The sequence below is a fragment of the Pleurodeles waltl genome, chromosome 4_2 (assembly GCF_031143425.1).
Source record: "Pleurodeles waltl isolate 20211129_DDA chromosome 4_2, aPleWal1.hap1.20221129, whole genome shotgun sequence".
NCBI classification, from domain to species: Eukaryota; Metazoa; Chordata; class Amphibia; order Caudata; family Salamandridae; genus Pleurodeles; species Pleurodeles waltl.
The window spans coordinates 1,064,518,649-1,064,535,091 of NC_090443.1; the positions used below are offsets into that span (position 1 = coordinate 1,064,518,649).

The following is a 16,443-nucleotide window of genomic DNA, read 5'->3' on the forward strand; positions in this document are numbered from 1 at the left end:
ACATTGGCAGCGAAGGGGTTAAACACTGGCAGCGACGGGGTTAAACACTGGCAGCGACGGGGTTAAACACTGGCAGCGACGGGGTTAAACATTGGCAGCGACGGGGTTAAACACTGGCAGCGACGGGGTTAAACACTGGCAGCGACGGGGTGAAACATTGGCAGCGAAGGGGTTAAACACTGGCAGCGAAGGGGTTAAACATTGGCAGCGAAGGGGTTAAACATTGGCAGCGAAGGGGTTAAACACTGGCAGCGACGGGGTTAAACACTGGCAGCGAAGGGGTTAAACACTGGCAGCGACGGGGTTAAACACTGGCAGCGAAGGGGTTAAACACTGGCAGCGAAGGGGTTGAACACTGGCAGCGAAGGGGTTGAACACTGGCAGCGAAGGGGTTAAACATTGGCAGCGAAGGGGTTAAACACTGGCAGCGACGGGGTGAAACATTGGCAGCGACGGGGTTAAACATTGGCAGCGACGGGGTTAAACACTGGCAGCGAAGGGGTTAAACACTGGCAGCGAAGGGGTTAAACACTGGCAGCGAAGGGGTTAAACACTGGCAGCGAAGGGGTTAAACACTGGCAGCGACGGGGTTAAACACTGGCAGCGACGGGGTTAAACATTGGCAGCGAAGGGGTGAAACATTGGCAGCGAAGGGGTGAAACATTGGCAGCGAAGGGGTTAAACATTGGCAGCGAAGGGGTGAAACATTGGCAGCGAAGGGGTGAAACATTGGCAGCGACGGGGTTAAACATTGGCAGCGACGGGGTTAAACATTGGCAGCGAAGGGGTGAAACATTGGCGGCGAAGGGGTTAAACATTGGCGGCGACGGGGTTAAACATTGGCGGCGACGGGGTTAAACATTGGCAGCGAAGGGGTGAAACATTGGCGGCGACGGGGTTAAACATTGGCAGCGACGGGGTTAAACATTGGCAGCGAAGGGGTGAAACATTGGCGGCGAAGGGGTTAAACATTGGCGGCGACGGGGTTAAACATTGGCGGCGACGGGGTTAAACATTGGCAGCGAAGGGGTTAAACATTTGCAGCGACGGGGTTAAACATTGGCAGCGAAGGGGTTAAACACTGGCAGCGAAGGGGTTAAACATTGGCAGCGAAGGGGTTAAACACTGGCAGCGAAGGGGTTAAACATTGGCAGCGAAGGGGTTAAACATTGGCAGCGACGGGGTTAAACATTGGCAGCGACGGGGTTAAACACTGGCAGCGAAGGGGTTAAACATTGGCAGCGAAGGGGTTAAACACTGGCAGCGACGGGGTTAAACACTGGCAGCGACGGGGTTAAACATTGGCAGCGACGGGGTTAAACATTGGCAGCGACGGGGTTAAACACCTCGCTTGGATCTGTGCTGCTGTGAGCACTCGCGCATGCGCAACATCGCGCTGGGGGAGCGGAGACGGACGCACGTGCTGAAACATGCAGGAAGCAGCTGAATGAACGAGCCCCCTCTGACGTAGGGGGTGCAGAGTCGGACAGGGAGCGTCAAGCGTCAGTACACCCGGCGGCGTCTGCGTCCGTTGAGAGAAGAGCGTGCGCGCTGCTTTCAGACCGCCGGAAGTGACGTCACGCGCACGGCCTCCGGTTGGGGTGGATGTTGCCAGTACCGTCTGAGGCTTCGGAAGTGACGTCACCGTGAGGGCCTCTGATTGGCCGCGGTGGGCGGTGACGTCCCTTGCGTCTCGCGGCCCTCAGCGGCGCCGCAGCGGTGAGGTGAGTGTTCGCGCCCTGCACTGCCCCTCACGTGAGCTCCTGACACAGTCACAGGCCCGAGCCGCGGGTCCCTCCTCCGTCGTCACACGCAGCGGGCGTCCGTGCTCCGGGGCACCTGCCGGCGCTCCGCCCCGCGGGGGCTCCCTCCCGCCCGTGGGGCTCTCGCGGCCTCCGCTCCCGCATCGCAGCTCCCAGATGAGACCGAGGTTGTCCTCCAGTGAGGCCGCTGCGGCCCTCTGGGTCGGTCCCGGCCCTCGCCACTGTAACATTTACTCGCTCACGTGAAGGAAAGTTTCAGTGTGAAGGACACAGGCGAGGATTATGCAGTCCTTTTATTATAGTCCGCAACTTCAAAGTTCGAGAAACGTTCCAAAGCTTAAAGTCCCATGACGCGGAGCACATGACCAAGACACCCCATTAACCAGCCCACTGGCCGTCATGGTGACTGTCAGTAGCTGACGGGAGCATCCCCTCCTCTTCTTCACTGTAGAAAGTTAAAGACTCCAGATCTGAATCACCTTTGGAATCACCTACAAAATAAAGGAGGCATCAAATACCAAACGAGCCATGGAAGAGAGACGATTTAACAAGTGTACATCATCCAACGCATGAAGAGGACATCAATGTGACAAACCCAAACCATATCAACATCAGACGGAAATCTGCGACAAATAACACTGCAACATAATTAATTGCTCGTAGAGAGTGGATAGTTCAACTGACCTGTAAACGGAAGAATCCACCCAAAAAAGACGCAAACTGAAAAAAAAACATCGTTCAGTGGGTAATACTGATAGTAAGCAGAAGTTGTCTCTCACCCAGAGGTCTAGATTCCTCTGTGTACACCTCATACGTCTTAAGACATCTGACCACACAAAGATTAGGATGAGACTCCAAAACTGGTATAGGAATCTGACCTTGTACTCATTTTAGTCCTTCTCAAGATGGTAAATGTAACCCCTTCAGGAGTGTAAACCCGTGCTGATACATCCAAAGCACGCACGTCGGAAACTCTTTCAGGAAATGAGACATAAGAGCATCACCAGCTTAGCTGAGATCTGTTTCCTGGACAAAAACCTATTATCCAGCCAGGAACAAATAAAGTTGAGAACTTTATTGACATCCCGTAAAGCAGAATATCTAGGTTCTGGAGGTCTAGACAAACAATTTTTAGCAGTTTACTTACCCAAGGGGTGTACCCCAACTGGTAAATTATTAACCTGACCCACGGAAATGTCAGAACGGAAAGAATTGATGGTACAATATGCCAACCCAGAAGTATACTTTTCTGCCAGGAAGTTGACTACAAACGCAACTGGGGCTCCCACGGGATCCACCTTCCTCTCCAGACACCAAGAAGCCCATCTGTTCCAGGCTGACTTGTATCGCTTGATGGTACCCGGAGCCTTTCTGATAAAGGCCATAGCGTCCCATGAAAGGTGGATGTCTTCCCAACAGCCCCATTGATGCCTCACCCGTGTCACCACTCTGGGGATCAACAGTATGCATAACCCTGGTTTCCTGACCAATCCGGCAGAAAAGCATCCACAGCTGTAGCTCCCAGGTCTGGTCTCCAACTTAAGTAAACTGGAAGCTGAGCATTTAGTGAGAGGCAAACCGATCCATCCCACAGGGACCCCCAACAATCCATCAGAGACCGAAAGATGGCAGGGTCCAGTTGCCAATCGCTGGAATTCCTGATGTAACAGGAGTTCCAGTCCGCCAAGTTGTTTTGAATTCCTGGAAAATATTCCAGTTACAGAGATCTGCCTCTGCAGACAATAATGGCAAAAGTCCTTTGTCAGTTCCACCAGGACTCTGGACCGAGTGCTTCCCAGCCTGTTTATGTACTGGACGGCCAAAATGTTGTCCAGACGTAGTAGAATACAACAGGATTTAGCGACCGAATCGCAAATGAACCCCGTAAGAGTTTGAGGCAATTGATATGAAGATTCAGCTCCCCTGAGGTCCTCGGACCACCCCCCCCAAATGGAAATCCGACTGCACTGGGCTCCCTAACCCATTCTGCTGGCATCCGACTCTTATCAATAGGTCGGGGAGGGAGCCAAAGATCGCTTTCCCATTTCACGCCTCCATGTGGTTCAACCACCACTGCATCTCCGACCGAGCTTCCGATGAAAGTTCCTCCAGTGCTGAATATCTGTGTCCCTTCCTGAGATGGGACGCCTTCAATCGTTGCAGGGCCCTGTAGTGCAAAGGACCCGGGAAGATAGCCTGAATAGAGGATGTCAGAAGGCCCACAATCCTGGCTATCTGGCGGAGGGAGGTCCTGTCTCTCCTGAGCACTTTGGATATTTCTTTCTTGTTCTTGGATATTTTGGTCTCTGGGAGCTTGTTTTGCAGACGTAGTGTCCATTACAAAGCCCAGGAAGGTCGTGGATTGCGATGGGAGAAGCATAGACTTCTCTGCATTGACCACAAAACCGAGATCCTGAAACAAGGCAATAGTCATGTTCACGTATACCAACAGTTTAGACCAGGATTGATGTATCAAAATGATGTCATCAAGGTAAATAATTAGCCTAATGCCTTGGGTCCTCAAGTACTCCACTACAGGTTATAGTAGCTTCGGGAAGCACCATGGTGCTGATGATAGGCTGAAAGGTAGATACCTGAATTCGTAAAGTAGGTTCTGCCACTGAAATTGCAGAAAGCGCTGGTGAGGAGGCAAAATCAGGACTGTAAGTAAGCGTCCTTGAGGTCCAAACGGACCAGTCAGCCCCCTTGACACAAAAGATCTCTGAGGAGATGGATACCTTCCATTTTGAAATGTTGATAAACCACCCATTCCGTTGAATGTCTTGAGGTTTATCACCGGATGAAAACCCTTGTCCTTATTTTCGACCAAGAAAATGTTGCTTAAGAAACCCTTCAGATGAAGGCTCGTCGGTGCAATGGCTCCTTTGAGAAGAAGGTGGTGTACCTCCGCCTCTATTAATGGAGATTCCTGAAAACTGAACCGTATGGGAGGAGGTCTCAATGGCTGTACCGGCGTCCCATAGAATTCTATGTGGAAACTAGCCACCGTCTCCAAGACCCAAGGGTCGGAAGTGATCCGAACCCAATTCTCTAAGAATAGAGCGATTCTGCCTCCCAGGCTTTGCGGGGGGGAAAGGGGAATGCTCGCCACAGCTTTCTCCTGGAGCATTGGAACCTCAGTTGAAGTGTGAGGGACGGCCTCTACTGGAACCTCTGTTGGGGAAGAATGCACTGTATCTCCCATCACTCCAGCCGTTGTTGCGGCTCCCCTGGGATCTGGTGGGGCCTGGTTGCCGGGTCGGTCGGAGGAGCAACCCCTTCTGCTTCCGGCCCCAGAGAAAACCTTCCCCGGAAAGATCTTGTGCATAGATGACTGTGCCTTGTCCGGAGAAGAAAAGGTAGCAACAAACCTCTCCAACTCTTTCACAAAGGGGTCCCCGAAGAGATTGCCTTGAGCGACCGCACCTGCCTCCAAGGTAGCTAATTCCCCCAATTTTGGGTCAATCTTGATCAAGAGGGACCAATGCCTCTCCGTAGAGATGGCGCAATTCTCGTTCCTCAGCAGACAGACCGCTCTTTGAGCCCATCTGGCGACCATATCCGTTGGCAAAGGCTCTCCTAATACCCTGCCTGACTCAGCCAGTTCAATAATTTATGTCAAGGGCCTACCGCGTATATGCTATCAAGAAAAAAAATGTGCAGAATGTGAAATATGCACTACAGTAACCAGCGTATCTAAACAAGCAAAAGGCAAATACAAGGCAAAAAGCGAGCCATAAGGCAATCCCTGACAACCCTGTGTAGAAACGAGAAGGAGCGAGGACTTAACTGACGGGCAGCAGTGAAGAAAGAGGAAGGACTGCTCCTGTCCGCTATTTATATAGTCACTATTACGAACAGTGGATTGGTTTATTGGTTGTCATGGTTATGTGCTTAGCGTCATGGGACTTGAAGTTTTGGAACGTTTCTTGTTTGTTGAACTTTGAATTTGCTGACTATAATAAAGTGAAGAAAGAACTGCTTAATCCTCACCTCCGGTCCTGAAATAGAATTCACATTTCTATTAAGGACACGGAGACGAGGATACTGCTTCTCCTTCTTTACTGTTTATTATTTCCAACATACAGCTGCCAATAAAAATGTAACTTTTATCAAAACTACAAACCCCAAAATGCCCCCCATGACATCATCTCTTCTGTACCAATCACGCCACATTAATCTGTATGAAGGAGCGAGGAACCATTGATCGTCCTCTTTCTTTGCCCTGAAATAAGAATATCAACTAATAAATAGGTCCCACAAAAACGTTCTGCTGGTTGAAATACATAGAATTGAACTGTCCCTTGAATTAGCAGGACAAGGAGATCCGTGTCCCGGCAATGTAGTCTTTAGGTTTCCAGTTATCCAGTCTTCTGATCGGAAGCTGCAAAAGAGAAGAGATAATTTTTGACGCCATGGCCCCGAATCTGCATGTATCGATACCTGCTTCCGACACAATCCACTTCACCCAACCCGCCAACGTAGCTGAAGACACAGGGTGCAAAGGCTTCTGCAGAGCAATCAGTAGTTGACCACAGGAGATTGACAAAATTCCCTGGTTCGATCTTCATAGTCTCTTAAACATTGTACAATACATTTTGGAAAACTAGGACAGGTTACTTGCCTGGAAAAGGTCTCCAGGCAAGTTCTCCGGGATATAGAAAAAGTAACACCATCAGGAGAATATACTCTTCCTGCAATATCCAGGGCATGAATGTCAGAAACTCCCCTGCAGGAGAGCAGGCACAGTAGAATGGTTAGTTTTGCTGACAATTGCTTTCTGGACAAATCAGAATTGCATGGCCATCTCCCAAAAATTTAGGATGATATCAACATCACATAAATACACATACTTGGGTTGTGGGGGATTGGCTAATCGAATACTTCTCATCACTACTTACTATCGGATGCTCACCTACTGGTTTCCCCTCTTTAGACATATGTCCTGTTGAAATAGCTGATCTATAATTATTGACTGAAAAGTAACTCTGGCCTTCTGAAGCCAGTTCAGCCAAGGAATTGATTATATCTTTAATTAATGGGGGTCCAGAGGATCCAGGTTCAGTGAGTTGCACCAACCTACCCATTTACGCCAGGCGGATTGGTATTGCTTATGGGTGGAGTCTATCCAGAGGGCGGAGATGAATAAGATAGCGAGCTTCGAAAGGAGCGGTAGACACCAGTGTTGACTGAAATGTGCCAGGCCATGAGCTGTAGCTTGTTCTGAACAAAGAGTGGCTGAGATTGTCCTGATGGGTCTGATAAAAGATTGCGAATTGTTGGAATCGTCATTAGGAGATCTCAGGATAGTTCTAACAGAAGAGAAAACCATGACTGTGCTCAAACTAGTGAGACCAGAATCAGTTCTGCTCTGTGTTGTAGAACCTGAGTTGCCACTCTCGGAATCATTATGAATGGGGGAAATGCATAAAGAAGCGGACCTGTCCATTGTTGTAGGAACACGTCCGAGGCAATGGCTATGGGATCCGTTCTCTGAGGAAAAAAATTGGTCTGTTTGATGTGAAAGATAAGATGCAAAAAGGCTATATGACATTGGCATATTTTGTCTGTAACGCTTGAAATGTTGTCGGATGGAGTTTCCACTTGCTGGGGTCTTTGAGAAATTCCGGAGTTCCAATCCGCTACTACATTGAGCTGGCCCGGTAGGTATTTTGCCATTACTGAAATTCGATTCTTCAGGCAGTACTGCCAGAATGTTTTGGCTATCTGGACTAGAGCCTGTGATTTCGTCCCTCCCAGTTTTTTGATGTAACAGACTGCAGATACATTGTCCACTCAAAGTAGTACGGTACAACTGGAATGTGGAGCCAGTGCTCTTATTGCAAATGAACCTGCTAACCGCTCCAAACAATTTACGTGAAGGTCTGATTCTTCGTGAGACCACCGACAGCCAGAGGAGATGTTGCCGCATCGGGCACCACAGCCCCACCTGCTGGCGTCTGAATCTAGGACAACATCCGGACGAGATCCGAAAAAGGCTCTGCTGTTCCAGGCCGCTATGTGATCCAGCCACCACTGCAACTCGTTGCTTGTCTCTGGAGTGGGATCTATGAGCTCTGCTTAACTAAGGCCCTTTTGGAGATGGTGGACCTTGAGATGTTGAAGAGCCCTGTACTGTAAAGGGGCTGGAAATATGGTCTGAATGGAGGACAATAGTAATCCCACTGTCCTGGCTAAAATCCTGAGGGAAATCCTGTCTTTGTGGAGGACTGACCGGATCTCCTTCTGGATTAATTGTAATTTTTGTACCAGAAGGGATAAAAGGGAAGTGGTATTGTCTTTCTGGAATCCCAGGAACTCCATCTGACGAGGAGTCAGTTCGGATTTGGTGGCATTGATCAGGAAACCTAAATCCTGTAGAAGTTCAATGGTCTATTTGAGGTGCTGCATAATGCCCTGCGCCATGAGAAGAATGTCGTTGAGATAGACAATTGGAGTTTCTCTATCACCGAATGCATGACCTTGGTGAAGCACCAGGGCTCAGAAGAAAGGCCGAAGGGAAAGACTTTGAAATGAAACCATTGGTTGTCCCACTGGAACTGTAAGTATTTCCTGTGTGGGGGAAATATTGGGATCGATAAATGGGCATCCTTGAGATCCAGGCGGACTATCCAGTCCCCTTCCCTGAGGGTGTCTCTGAGTAAATGCGCCGATAAATCATCCAACTGTTGAAATCTTTCAGATTTCTCACCAGTTGGGAACCCCCCGCCCTTCTTGCTCACTGCAAATATACTGCTGCAAAACCTGATGGATCTGCCTGCCAAGGGGCGATTGCGCCTTTGCTTAACAGCTGGTTTATCTCTTGCCGGATAAAAGTGTGGTCAAGAGTGGAAAAAAGAATAGGCTGTGAAATGACTGTTTGGTGTGGTTCCCCAAAAAATTATAGATGAAACCCCGTGATCATCTCCAGAACCCAGTGATCGGAGGTTAACGGACCCCAATTGCATAGGAAATGCCTGGTCCTGCCCCCAATACTACTGCCGATGGTGATAGCCTTACCTTGAGAGGTGGTGCTAAATTTAACGTTGTAGTGGGGACGGAAGCCGCGGTTTGAAGCGGGCACGTCCAGATTGTGCCCTCGCTGGGTAGAAGGTGTCCCTGGTCTGGGTTGTGTAGCCTCTTCCTGAGGAACTGTAGTTTGTTAGAGGGCTGCGGGAGGAGGTGCGGCCGGACAGACGCCCTCGATTTCTGCCTACCCTGGCAAAAATGCGTTGTTTGAACACTTTGTTGAGAGAAGTCTGAGCTTTATCCAAAGCCGTGAAGGTGTGAATGAACTTCCCAAGATCCTTAACAAACTTGTCCCCAAACAGATGGAGGACCTGGTTCTGCAGTGGCTACTTCCATTAACTTGGGATCTATGCGCATCAATAGGAACTTCCTTCCCTCTATGGAGAGCACGCATTTTGCATTTCCGAGCATACATAATGCTCGTTGAGCCCATCCTTCTAGGATATCCGGATAGATGTTGGAGCCGACGTTTTTTGCTGTCACAGCCAGGTCTAATATTTTACAGAGGGGGCCTGTCCTATCGAGAACTTTGTCCTGACACATTTTCCAGGGCCTGTCTATACCCTTTTTTGGGTCCTTTGAGGACCTTTTAAAGAAGGTGACCAAATTGGAATCCAGTTGGGATCCTTGCAAGGGATATCTGGGTGAGAACACTCGGACCGAAGTCTGTTCCTAACCTCCTTGTCTAGGGGTTTCCCTAATCCTGTCTGTACGTAGTCTGTGACCGCTGGGAGGGATGTCCAGTCGGAAGATCTAGGGTGCACTGGGGAAAAAGGCTCAGGGTCCTCAAAAGAAGAAGTGGGGCTACCAGGGGAATGTCATCGCTGTTTTGGCTGTGGGGAGTCATCGTCTGAGTCGGTGTGGGGAGTGAGACTCATCTGACAGTGTCAGGTGGAGGAGGGGGCAGACCTTGGGTGCTGGTGGAGGGCTGTGCTGAGTACTCATGGTCTGTGACCATAGTCTGGGACAGTCGGGCTGGAGGGGCTGTGTGGGGCCAAGTCATGGGGTGGGGCACCTGGGTGTCTGTCTGGGGAGCGGAGGGCCCTGGGGTAGGCTGGCCATAGGGCGGGACTGTTAGTGCGTATCTTTTTAATTGCCTGGCAGTTGGCTGCAGTGCCGCCGCAAGGGTCTTGTTGACTGACTGGGCCACTGAAGCACCCAGTGCATGGACAATGTCTTCAGCCAAAAGAAGGTCTTCCTACTCTTGTTAGAGAGCTGCCTCGTTGGCGGTCTGTCTATCTTGAGAATTGCCAGAGAATATAATTTTGATGGCAATCGTATTATTATTTAGTTATTATTTGGTTATAGCTCCCTCAGGACAGAGCTTGAGATACCCAAAATGCAGCCCAGGCTACCGGGTGTAGGAGGGACGCTCTGCTCGACCATTGCTTGCTAACGGGATGGGACTCTAAGCATGTCGAGGCATGTGCTCGCTGTCACTTTCTGACAGTAAAATTGACCCATGGCGCTTCGCATGGGCAGTGAGCCAGAGAGAGGACAAGCTGTCCTCACGCCATAGCGCACCATCCCTCCACCTCCTTGCACCCGGCCGGGTGCCTCAAACAAACGCGGCTGATGCAGTGGGTGAGCGCGGGAAGCGTTGTAAGAATACTTGCGTCACCTCGCCACCCAGCAAGGCAATACCACCGAAATAACAGCGTGAAATAAACAATAAAGGGAATGTTAATGAAAAGCACACTTATCTGTCATGCGAAGCAGAAAAGAAAGAGGATGATCAATGGTTCCTCGCTGCTTTATACAGATTAATGTGGTGTGATTGGTACAGAAGAGATGATGTTATGAGGGGGCATTTTGGGGTTTGTAGTTTTGATAAAAGCTACATTTGTATTGGCTGCTGTATGTTGGAAATAATGAACTACAAAGAAGGAGAAGCATAATCCGAAGCCTCTGGTCCTTAATAGAATTCAGGAGGTTTCCATAGGTACGAAAGTGGGATCTCTGGCATATACTAGCGGTTTGTAACCTGGGGTCCACAACACTTACTCCTGGAGTATGCATCTTTTTCAAAATTTTAATGTCAGCAATGTCCCAAATTTAAATGTGGAATTTTGAAATTGAAGACTAAAAATTAGGCTGATATCCTTAGCTTGACTCAGGAGTGCAGCAAGGGTACTGCAAATAGAATTTAGTATGCATGCTTGGTGGCCTCAATTGATGCACTGATATGCACATAGAAAAAGAGAGCATACCTTTGGAGCAAAGAAGGTTGTGATAGGCTAGAGTCTACTGCATATCACTTTCTCTTTTTAAAAATAAAACCACATTTCTGAAAAGCTTGATCCTTCCTGTTAATCTAGGTTTTTGTATATTTTTTTGTTTGTAAATTAAAAAAAAAAAATCATGATTTGTGCATTTGTTTGGTGTGTACTTCTTTCTGTATATTTGTGTTTTGTTTTGAGTTGTAAATATTAGGCTGGGGTTCCTGCCTTTCTGCAGTGATTTAGCGGGAGGGATCCACAGAAGTGAGAAGGTTAAGAACCATTGGCATAGCCCATTGTATTGTTCATTCTCACTTGGGTATTGTTGCACCAATGTTCTGGGGTGAGTTTTGGTCGCTTTTGTGTTCCCTCCATATCATTCCCTGTGTGGTGTTTCTACCTATGCATAGTTTTGTCTACTTCTTATGATTTGCTGCACTGCCCACGCATCTCATTTGCCATTGAAATTGGGCCAGAAAATAGTCATTCTCAATTTTAGGACCTCTCCCAGTCCTCCAGTCAACAGTTGCATGACTTTCCCTATATCTATTCTCCTGTCACTTCCAGATATCAGTTCTGATAAGACTTTGCTCAGTGCCAGCCAAAATAGTTCTCTTATTTTAGCAGCTAATGCTGAAAAGTGATGCTTTAGTTTAGGGAGTACCAACATTTTGGCTCTTGCCACTTTTCCTAAAGAAGGAAGGGGAAGTTAGCTCCAAAAGAGGATGGATCTTTTTTGATGCAATTACAACTTTCTCCAGGTTTCTCAACATAAGCTTATCCTTCTGAAAAATGTGAACTCCTGCGTACCCAAAGGTTCCCATTTCAGTGTGACCTCCAGTTCATCTAATTGTTACATGGGTCCCATTTGTCTAAGATGGAATAAGAGGCTTGTATGTTAGTATTAAGTACTGACGTATTACCAAACTCACCTACAGTGTCATTATCTCGGCAAGCTTTTGGTCAGGTCTCTTAAGTGTAGAAGTGCACCCTCCGCATAAAGTGAAATAATGTATATACTGTGTGGTAGCTTTATTCCCCAGACTTGAGTGTTCACTCGAATGCGCATGACGGCGGTTCCATAGGGATCGTAAACAGAAGCAGCCGGGGGAAAGGAAGGCGGCGCCCATGGCTTGTGCTCCAACACATAAGTAATTGGCGTGACCAAACTCTAAAATGACAATGTTTTCTGATAGACAAATTGAATACACAGTTTCCTAGATGCCTACCCACACACTTAGGTAACTTTATAAGTTGGATATTTTGTTTTAGCTAAAAGACAGACTTGTCTGGAAAAGCATAGACGCATCCTGTGCCCTTAAATGGCAGCGTGAAGTTCTGAAATGGACAGACAGTGAAAGTACCCTACTTTCCACACGGAAACAAAGAGGACTGAGGAAACCTGAATGTGCGTAGACCTGGGCTACAAATATGACCAAGTTCAAAGGCGATGGCTGTGAGGACGAATAGACCCCCTACCTAAGTTAAGTGGAATAGAAAGGGACAAGTAAGAACAAAATAACATACCTGAAATCAAGTGTTCCCAACACAAATGTTACCCAGTAAAGAAGTGTAAGCTATCCATTCCCTAAATCAAAGAGCACCTTATGTGATACAAGTGCATAGATGATGGCACTACAGGGATTAGGCATCATATATTATCGTTCTTTAACAAAAAAAACCTCTCTCCCATTTGCAATGTCTTTTTCTTGAATGTTGTACAACCGGCATTGTGAGTCTGCGACGGGGACAGCTGGCACGACTACCCCAGACCAGCCGCCCAAAGCTGATTCAGTGAAAAGAAACCGAACACTGCTAATGTGGGAATCCGAGTGCAATGCACTGTTTGTAAACGGTGTTACTTAAGTTACTTTATGTCCACGCTCCGCCAGTATAGGCGCACGTAACCCCATCTACACGACCACCAAGCCACGCTTATTCTCTTGTATCCCAGTAAGAGTCATTTAATGCACAACTTGAAATGCCCACGCACCCACATCATGAGCAGACCTGAACCAAAGAAGAAATACTGTGTTAACCATTCATTTCACTGTTTCTTTTTGTAGGGACGCTAAATATCCTGCAAATGAATTCAGCAATTTGAAATCCGTAAAATAATGTACAGGTAAGACCTCTTATCTGTGAAATATGAACTTTGAAATAATAGTAAAAAGTTGGTGGCTCATGAACCTTACTAGTTGAACATAAGCCCAGAAAATGATTTCCCATCCATTATGAATTATGCCATAGAACATGTCATGAGTGATGTCATATATGAGGTCAAAATCAGTGCATGACAAGAACACATGTTAGTGCTATTAATTATAACTGGTGAATTTCTGCGTTTTTTGTGTGGTTTTTTTAAAGTTCAAAAAGTTACTGATGTCATTGACAAATTCACCTAACGATAACATTACTTAAGCCTTTGGGTTTTGCAGCGAATTTCTAAGCTTTTTTTTTTCACATCTACTATAACATTAGTTTAACCTTTTTGTTTTTTTTCAGTGAATTTCTAGGGTTTTTTAACATTTAGTTATACTTATTTACCATATGTAAATGTAACCGCACGCCACATGCAGATTCAGGAGGGACACCACCAAGGTTTTTCTCTTGTGTAGATGGGGACTGCAGGAAGACCAGCACTCCCCCAGCACAACTAAAATAAAACAGTAAGTCTCCTGGGTCATTGAATCCAAATTTTTATGGCACTCTTGTGATTGTTTTTAGGATTGCATTTTCAGGGCCAAAAATGTTAAAATACACTCAAACACATTTTTGTTTTTATTTATATAAAAAAAAAGTCTGACTGTGTTGTAAGACTTACCTGGGGGGTAAGTCTGCTTAGTCCTGGGACGGCAGCACCACTGAGTGTATGTGACTGAGTCAGTCCTACACTGTCTGGAAGTGGAATGAGTGCATGGGATTGTGCAACCAATACTGGAATCGGTACTGGGGTACACTTCCCAGTTGCTAGACACCTTAGATGGCCATATTCAGTGTTACCATTGTGAAGCTGGCCATAGGTAGTGAACCATGTCCAGTGCACCTGTAAAATGGTGCCCCCGCACTCACGAAGTCCGGGGAATGGTCCTGGACGATGTGGGGCCCTCTCTGCTAATGCAGGGGTGCCCTCAAACACAGTACTTTGCACTCTGCCTTCAGGGCTGGAGGGCCTGCTATAGGGGTGACTTACAAGTGACCCGGTGCAGTGTAAATGGCAGTGAAAGGGTGGATGCACCTTTTCACGCAGGCTGCAATGGCAGTCCTGTAGAAGCCTTTCCACGGGCTCCCTATGGGTGGCAAAAGTAATGCTGCAGCCCAGAGGGATCCCCTCGAACCCCAATGCCCTAGGGTACCATATACTAGGGTCTTATAAGTGAGAACTAGTATGCCAGTTTTGAGTAAATTGCTGAGTTAGTATGTAAGGACAGATTTAGAAGCGGAGAGAGCATGAGCACTGGGGTCCTGGTTAGCAGGACTCCAGTGACACTTTAGAAAACAGTGAAACACTGACAAGCAGAACACAAAACCATAAGCACCGGGGTCCTGACTAGGAGGATCCCAGTGACAGTCAGAACACACTGAGATCATGCAGAGATTGGGAGTAACGTGCCAACAAGAGGGTACTTTCCTGCAATCACGTAACGATCGCAACAGCCTTGAGTACGGCACAGAGTGAGATGCGTGTCGGATGCGGATAAAATGTGCATCGCAGATTACTGCGCCTTCTGAGAAACGGCAGCTGTTAAAATACAAAAACAACGTGCATGAGCGTTTCAAGGCACAAGCTACGGGCCTAAAGCTAAAAAAGGGATGTCCAGCCTATTTACTAAGGAGAATCCACAAAAAAATATTTGTTGACATTTTTCATCCAGAAAATGTTATAATTAAAACTGCATCAAAAGAAACAATTACTGACCTTTTTTTATTAAAACTGTTTGAAAATGTATATGATAACCATCATCGTATTGTGTGAATGACTGATATATACATTTGATTAGCAATTTTAGATAATATATACATCCCTGTGACCTTGGTTTTTTTAAAGTGAATTTCTATGTTTTTGTAAATTCTATTTCACTATAACGCCCCTATAACCTTTGGTTTTTCATTGAGTTCATATGTTGTTGTTTTTTTAACGTGTATTTTCTATTACTATACGTTAATCCAACCACAGCAGCTCACAGCCTTTCGCCGTGCCCAGCGGGAGTTGGTCCAGCTCTGTGCTACGCATAGCTGTGTGTCTCTAAGTGTGAGAGCGTCTCTGTGAGTTGGTATGTGGGTCTGTGAGTGGGTGCATGAATGTCTGAGTGGGCTTGTGAATTTGTGCAGATTGTAAGTGGTCTGTGAGTCTGAGTGGGTTTGTGGGTGGGTGTCTGAGTGAGTCTGTGAGTCTCTGAGTTGGTCTGTGAGTGCGGGGGTCTTTGAGTGGGTCTGTCATTGGGTGCATGAATGTCTGGGTTTGTGAGTGGCTGCATGAGTGTCTGAGTAGGTCTGTGAGTGGGCACATGAGTGTCTTGAGTGCATCGGTGAGTAGGTGTGTCTGTAGCTGTGTGAGTGACTTAGCCACAGTGGAACCTCACCTGCCCTTCTATCCAACAAGAGTCCACCATTTTGCACAAAATGCCTACTCAACTCAAATACTTTCTACTGATTAGTTAGTATGTGCTACCTCATTGGGTAAATGTCCAGTGTGCATTCTACACTACTGCTGTGTAATAATGGACCCCAATGGAATGTCTTCAGTGATATTGCGTGCATTTGGCAATGTGATTGTTCCTTGTATGTCATTCTCCAGAATTCTGTGATAACATGAATATTCCTATAGAGAGCCCAACATGACTATAAATCTCCACCAAACCAGGGTCCTTCTTCTTAGCTATTTGATGTAAGTGCTTCTTTGTTTTGTGGCAATGTCCTCCTATTCCTTGGCATCAAGAACGTGCCATAAAAATTGTTGGGAAGCTCACCCGGGGGACCCTTCGATAAGCTGCGCTTCGTCCTGGCAAAAGAACAGGAAGATGTAAGCATATTACTAAGGTGGGCAGTGAAGGGCCAAGTGGGCAGAGTTTGCAGATGATTTGTACATTTGCGCACTCATATCAATTTAAAAGTAGAGCCAGGGACTCTAGGGAAGGGGGGGGTGCATGACCCCCTCCTTGGGTTGATTTTGTCCCTGGCTACCCTCCCCCCACCCCTTTTTTTCCACAGCCACCGCTTGGCAGATCATCCTGAAACTTCCCATGCACAACAAGATTTTCCGGCACACTTTTTTTTGTAAAATTTAATGAAGATTTATCAAACGGCGCCAAAGATACAAGCAAGGCAAAAAAATAACCTTTTTTGTATGGAAACTACGTAATATTTTGAAAACAAAATGTATTTGTCACTTAAAAAGAGTAAGATTACCTTTCAGTATGAGCCATAAACAT

General features: G+C 47.0%; 1 protein-coding gene across 1 annotated transcript in view; it reads left to right on the forward strand.

Moving 5' to 3' along the window:
- The first annotated feature begins 1,604 nt into the window (after positions 1–1,604).
- The window catches only part of LOC138293761 (oocyte zinc finger protein XlCOF6-like), a 44,669-nt gene continuing 29,830 nt past the window's right edge, over positions 1,605–16,443 (forward strand). Inside the window, exons 1-2 of the mRNA XM_069233102.1 lie at positions 1,605–1,724; positions 13,078–13,136. The gene's annotated coding sequence lies outside the window, so the exon portion shown is untranslated. The remainder of the gene's footprint in view (positions 1,725–13,077; positions 13,137–16,443) is intronic.